A 7,310-nucleotide genomic window follows, 5' to 3' on the forward strand; every position below is an offset into this window, starting at 1 on the left:
CCTTGTCAATCTTTTCTCCATCTATCGCAATGTTGTCTATCTGCTCAGTTTAGAAGGTTTTTGTTTTTCTGATGTTGAGTATAATCCCTGCCTTTTTTTGAGGCTGAGAGTCTTTATTTTATAAATCACAGTTGATGATAGAAGCCTTTCCCAGGAGGATCCCCTGCTTGGGTGGATCTTGAGTGTCGCTGAGCCAAGAAGGGCAGCTCCTGAGAGGAGGGGCCCCAAGGCTAAGCCTGCTGAGTCCATCCAAGGTCCAAGTGGGGGTGCTCAGCCTGAGCAGCCCCAGAAGCCACAGTGTGTGCACTCGATGATGCAGCCCACTTCCAGCTTGCTTTTGGGGACCCAGTAGATGCAGCTGGTGCCAAAGTTGGTGCTGTGGGTCTGGAAGCAGCGCAAGCCGCACGGGTTCTTGGAGGCCTGCTTTTTCCACTTGGTGATCGGGTTCTTGTCCAGAGTGCCTGCTTTGATGCAGAACATGAGCTCTCTGCCGATGGTCTTTGCTTACAAAACAGGGCAAAGGCTTGTTTGTTCTCTGGTGGTGGATTCTGAAGGTGGGCTACTGAGTCTCCACTCTCCTCTTTCCCTCATGAGGCTCTGTTTCCACTTCTCTCATCTTTTGATCCAATTCATCCAATGTTGGTTCAATCAACTCCCAGTCATCTAGGGGAGCTTTCTGGCTCCGTTTGACTTTGAGCATTTCTTCTGATCACAGGATCTTAGAATCTTCTTTCCACAAGTTTAATGGGCAGACTTCTGAGTTCTGCAGTTACAAGCTTGGTTCCTCATTCCACTCCACCACTTGCTTGTGACTTTGGGGAGGTCACTCTCCTCACTGGTTTTTGGTCTCCTCATCAAGGGCTCCGTTTCCTTCAGCTGCTGCGGCAGTAAGTTCTTCAAGTCGTCTTTACCTTCTGCAAGCACGGCTGTGTCAACTGCATATTGTAGGTTGTTGGTGAGTTTACCTCAAATCCTGGTACCTTTTTCTTCTTCATATAGTTCAGTGAATCAAATCCATTCTCGGCATACAGCTTGAGTAGGTATGGAGAAAGAATATAACCCTGATGCACACCTTTCTTATTTTAAATCATACAACATCTATGAGAAAGGGAAGAACCTGCTTATAGGTTCCAAAGAACACTAACTGCACAAGCTTGACTTACTGTGCTGGGTTTTGAATCAGTGACCTTTCACTGGGTTTTCTAAAGTGATGAATGTCTAAGGGAGGAAATTGCCTATCTTTCCCCCTCAGAATAACTGATTGATCCAAGCTGCCAGCCTTTCGGTTAGCAACCTGGCATTTCACGCACTGCTGCAGCAGGTTGTTGTGTGCCATTGAGTCAGGTGCGATACACCCACCAGTGGGTTTTCAGAGGTGGTGATTCATGGAAGGAAATTGCCCATCTTTCCCCCATAGAGAAGCTGGTGGATTCGAACTGCAGGCCTTTGGGTTGGCAGGGCAGTTCCTTACCATTAGGCCACCAGATATGGGAATAATTTAACCATAGCATAGCAATCTAACCAATGAGACTACTTTGTAGAAAGAATAACAGTTACAGTAAACAATTCCTAAATATCATTTATGGGTCTCTTCCATATGCCAAACACTCTTCTAAGGGCTTCATGGGCACTGATCGCATTAATTAGTTTAAGCCACAGAACCTCTGGGATAGACCCATTTTTCCCATTAAGATGATGAAACAGAATGTTTTTTATCTCTAAATTCCCCAGATAAATGTCATCAACCCAAGCACAAGAAGAATACGTTTTGTCTCTTATTGAGATTTTAGGAGCCTTGGTGTTTCCACAGTTAGAGCGTTCAACAGTTCGAAGGTACTTGCTTCTCTGTGGGAGGATGAGGTAGCAGTCTGCAGGCTGTTCTGACCCATTTGGAGCCTCCATCTGACCCTCCATTGGCCATCCTGTTGGGTTTCCATGACTTAGTGGGAAAAGACTGCCCATCTTCCTCCCATGGAAAGGAGTATCTGAGCCACTGACCTTAGAGAGGACAGTACAAGACTATACACTCACTATGCCGCCGGAGGTTACAGCCTTGGGAATCCTATGGAGTTCCTGTAAGTCAGAATTGGCTCAGAAGTAAAAGGTTTCATTTTACTGTCTTAAGAATTCCCTTGAAGGGAACTCTGGTGGCCTAGTGGCAAGAAGCTGCACTGCAGTCCTAGAGGTGTGCAGTTCGAATCCCCCAGATGCTCTCCTGTACCAGTGAGATCTGATTTGATAGTATGCACATAAAAATAATTAAAAAATAAAATAAAAAATAATTCACTTGAAAAATTATTCACTGAATTCTTTAGCAACTATTTACATGTGTCTGCAGAAAATATTGCAATGAATGTAACTGACATGTGTGTGCAGTTTGTAAGCATTCTTGTTGTTATTTTTATAGTTGTTTGGTATCATTGAGTCAGACTAACTCAAGTAGTTGACCTCCTCACCTGGTTTTCAGAGGCTGTAAATGACACTTGAGGAGATTGTCCATTTTTCTCCCACGGAGCAGTTGGTAGATTTGAACCACAAGACTTTGGCTTGGGAATGCAGCTACTTACCACTAAGTCACCAGAGCTTCATAGTTCATATTACATAGATATGAGGTACGTAAATGAAGATGATGGGGTAAGGAAAAGACCTCAAATTTGCAACCTTAAAGGGGAGAAAAGTGGGGGGGGGGAAAGAAAACAAATCTTGGGAAAGTCTTACTGAACTGTAAGGAAGGCACCAGTCACATTCCACAAACTTCCAGAAGTGCCTGATAAGCACGGTGAAGCGTGTCACTAGTAGACCTGCAACCATCAGTTCTGGGAAGGGAGGGCACCATGCGTAGAAGGAAGGACAGCCAGCCCTGGCAGAACATCACTTATATCCTCAGCTCTCCAGGGTGAAGGATAGATATAGTGAGAGCGACCAGAGAAAGCTGGTCCAGTGACCACCAGTGACCATATCTCAAAGGGCTTCACAGGCCTCTGCCCCCAGGATTGTGAGCATAATCTTGGCCACAGGAGAAACCCTGGGGTGCCTGGGTAGTTCCTCTGATCTGGATAGTACTGGCGTGGAGGAACTCTTTCCTGCCCCAGTGACCTTGGAGAGGTGAGCTAGATATAATATGGACCATGGTGGGCTGCATCTTTCGCCATACAGACTACCAACCCTGAGGCAGCTAGGCTGGGCTTGGGAAAACGAGCTCACACAGGCAGGATTCTGAAGGCTGGAGCTGTTCACTACCTCTCCCTTCACTATCACAGTGTCCTCAGCTTGTCCTTGGTGATCCCTTGGCAAATAAAACCTTACACAATAAGATAGGCAGGCCCCAACTTGACAGGCAGAAATCTGAGAATGAGCATGAACTCAACCATGTAGCACTTAGAGAAAAGGTGAGTGAAACAGAAAACCACATCCCATGATATAGCAAAGAGGCAGACAAAGCAGGATTTTGAAAATGCTTATGCCAAGAAACAGATATAGGGTTTTTTTTCCTCCCTCTAGGAGATGGTCAAAATGGAGCTGTAAGTTGGTAAGCAAGCTGAGCACCCTCCCCAGAAACACAACACAACGCAACACAACACAACAACACCATGAGAGAATCTTAAAGGCATCAGAGACGTGAAAACAGGAGAGGTGCTGTGGACAACTGACTCAGTGACGTGGTGGGTGAGCACAAGCGGCTCTGACAGAATGAAGCAAAAAGGGAACAAGAGGGTGCAAATAATTAGAGAGGGAAACATACACAAAGGAAGATAGTGGAAATACAATAATGATCATACGTGTTCCTGAAGAGAACACAATTAATATAGAGGGAGAAAACACCTTTTAAAAATAAAACAGAGTATTTTGGAAAATGGAACTGATATCCCCCTTCTGACTTATATGCTATTATTGTCTGTTTGCATTTTGGGGGAGCTCTGATGGTGGAGTCCACAGACACGTGCACTGCTAACCCCAAGGCCTCGCCTCTCTGCAGGTTGAATTTGTCTGCAGCTCTTCTGGAGAAAGTGGACAATCTCCTCTAGTGCAAGCTTTGTTGTTGCTGTTGTGTACCCTTGAGTTGAAATTAAGTCATAGCTGACCCTCCAGGGGATTTTTTTAGAGGCAATAAATCATACAGGAGTTTACTGTCCATCTTCCTCCTGGGGAGCAGCTCACAGATTTGAACCATATGCCTTTGGGTTGGCAGCTCAACTCCTTATCACTAGGCCACCAGAATCCATTGGGGGGATCAGCTGTGAGTCGCTTCTGACTCAATGGTGATAAAGATTTTTTTTTTTAAACTGAAGATAGATTCGAACCTGTAGATTGAAAGGGTTCTCTGTTTACCAGATTTTTAAAGAAAACATTCTGTGATAGCTGATGGAGTGAACTAATCTCTGGATAGATAAAAACTTGAAGACGAATCTGATCTTCATTCTCCCAGAACCAACTAAAAGCCTGCTCCTGCTCATGTAATGGGGGGACTCACTTGCCTTTTCAGCTTCTTCTTCTCTGACCTCTTGGTTATTTCTCCCCCCACCCCTCCCCTGCTCTGCATCCATCATCATTTAGTCCCAGGCAAGGTAATATTTTCATCTCTAGTGACCTTGCCCCAAGTGATAGGATAGTGTTCAAAACTAAAGGCTGCCAGTGGCACTTGGGCTTTCTCAGGAACGTTGCTATCTACAGTGGGCTTTGGATAGACAGAAAACAGAGACCTCTGCAAATTCACAACAAGTAAAAGGACAGCAGAAGACACACAAAGGTTTGGGCCACATTTTCACTCAAATGGGTAGGCCTGTGCACCTGAGCCCAAGGACCCACAAGAAGCTGGCCCAGGCCAAGCCAGATGACACCCAGTTGCTAAATTCATGACCACTCTTCTGCCTGTCGTACGGAAAGGAGAGAGGGCTGCCTGGCACTTCCGAGCAACCGTCCCCAGAAGGATGGAAAATCTAATTAAAATCTCAGATGCTTCTCCCAGGGGTCATTCCAGCGGGAGAGCCTAAATATCATATGGGGTCTGAATGTGCTGCATTTATTATTTTCACCATGGAGACGTCCAAGAAAACTGACCTTTTCAGCTTCAATAAAAACGGATTTTCCTGTAGGTCCTTTGACAGCAGCTGTGATCATGAGCCAAGCTGAAACTCAGTATTGAACACCAAAGAAGATAAAAAGACAATGCTTTTGCTCAGCCCGGGAGAGGTTTATTGACACCAGTTGGCACAGGGTCCTGCTTGAAGGACAGTCTCACCCACTTTTCTTGGACCCAAGAGGCTCAGGGACTCTCTCAGCATCAGAATAAAAAGCAGTTGCCATTAAGTCAATTTGGACCCATGGCAAACCCAAGGGTGTCCGAGGAGAATTGAACTATGTTCCACAGAGTCTTCAGGGGCTGATTTTTCAGAAGTAGGTTGCCAAGGCCTTTTTCCAAAGGTGCTTCTGAGTGGGTAGAACTTCCAGCCTTTTGGTTAACAGCCAAGCTTATTAGCTGTGCCATCCAAGGACTCCTTTCTATAAGCAGAGAAACAAAACGGATGTCAAACAATAGCAATGCTGCCTTGAACAGAAAGGAGATGCTGAGCAGTAGGAAAATGTAGAGACCTTGTTAAAAGCAGTGGCGTAACATCAGTTTTCTCCTTCCCCTGCTAACCCTGACACCCTAAGAAGGAAGCAATTTAAAAGGGTATTAAAAGGACAAATGCAGGTAAGGAGGGAAATAGTGGTGCAAGGTTTCAACAAACTTGAATGGAAGAAAGGAGAGGAGGCGTACATTCTGGCTGAGCAGAACAGAGAGTGACAAGGTGATGCCTTGGAGGGGACACTGATAACATGAGCAGCTCAAGCACAGAACCCCAGTCTCAGCAGCAGAGGGCCAGGTTTGGGAAAACAGTGGTAGGGTGGGGAAGCAGAGGAATTAAAAAATAAGGGAATTGGTTAAAAAGCCGTAACCTGAGCCATTGGAGTCCCCTTCTTGCTCCAAGATGAGAGGATGGAGATTCATTTCCTAAAGAAATTGAATCAACAATCAAGAATTTGAACCACTAGAGAAATGGAAATCTAGGAAAGAATGAGGGCTAGGGGACCTTAGATTCCTCTACATGGCAGGTTTGGGAATCACATATACATCCTCTGCTGGAACACCAGAGGCTTCTTCCTGGAGAAATTAGACATCTCTAAGAAAAGGCTGCAGAAGATTAAAGACTGCAACATCAAGAAAACAAAGATTCTCATCACTAGTCCAATAGTCAGCATCATGAAGGATGGAGAAAAGATCGAGGTTGTTAATAGTCTTATCTTGCCCTGATCCAGAAGCAACACTCTTGGTACCAGCAGTCAGGACATCTAAGAAGACTTGCACTGGGAAAATCTACTGTCAAGAATCTCTCCAGAGTTTCTAAAGAGTAATGATGCCAGTCTAAATTAGACTAAGGTGCACCTCATACAGGCCATGATCTTCTCAATTGCTTGCTATGCATCTGAGAGTTGAACAATGACTAAGGTTGACAGAACAAAAATTGATGCCTTTGAGTGCTAGAGAAGAGTGCTGAACATAATGTGGACTAACAAACAAACAAACCCAAACACAACAACAACAACAACAAATTCTAGACAGTTCTGTCCTGGAGAGGGTGAAACTAATTTGCTCCTTGGAGGCAAGGATTTTGAAGCTCCATCTCATCTACTTTGGGCATGTCACCAAGGTGGACCAGTCCTTGGAGAAGGACATCATGCTTGAAATGGGAGGAGTCAGCACAGAAAAGGAAGGCCTTAGATGAGAAGAATTGACACAGTGACTGTGACAATTGGGTCAAGTATGTCAGAGGTAGTGTGGTTGACTCAGAATAAGACAAGGTTCAAAGTCATTGCAAGGTTCAAAGTGCAAGCTATGAGTTGCAGTTGACTCAACAGCACATAACAACAAGAGAAGAACCAAGATTCTGCAGAGGAAGCTCCCCTGTGAAAAAACCAACATAATCTCAAGAAGGCCAACAGGATAAGAAACTTAGAGGCTCATTTTACCTGAACAAGAGGAGTGCCAAAATAGAGAACAGGTAGTAAGAAATGAAACAAATAATAGAAGATCATTTTGCAGGGCTGAAGGACAGAAGTCTTCCAGACATAGGGCCTTGTGCTTCTAATAGAAAGGTGTCATTGAAAGGTGTTAAACAAAAGGTTCAAACTCACCAGTAGTCCCGTGGGAGAAAGAGAAATAATCTATTCCTGTGTAATTTACAGCCTCCAAAAAATCTGCTGGAGAATCAACTTTGAGTCAGTTTGACTCAACAGCAATGAGTTTGAGTTATTATCAACACAAGAAATGA

At 44.7% G+C, this 7,310-nt stretch overlaps 1 pseudogene; it reads right to left on the reverse strand.

Moving 5' to 3' along the window:
- Positions 1-270: 270 nt before the first annotated feature.
- On the reverse strand, positions 271-700 carry LOC102851123 (annotated as a pseudogene).
- Between the last annotated feature and the right edge of the window lie 6,610 nt (positions 701-7,310).

Source organism: Elephantulus edwardii, unplaced genomic scaffold (genome assembly GCF_000299155.1).
Source record: "Elephantulus edwardii isolate Elephantulus edwardi_28Jun2011 unplaced genomic scaffold, EleEdw1.0 scaffold00062, whole genome shotgun sequence".
Classification (NCBI taxonomy): Eukaryota; Metazoa; Chordata; class Mammalia; order Macroscelidea; family Macroscelididae; genus Elephantulus; species Elephantulus edwardii.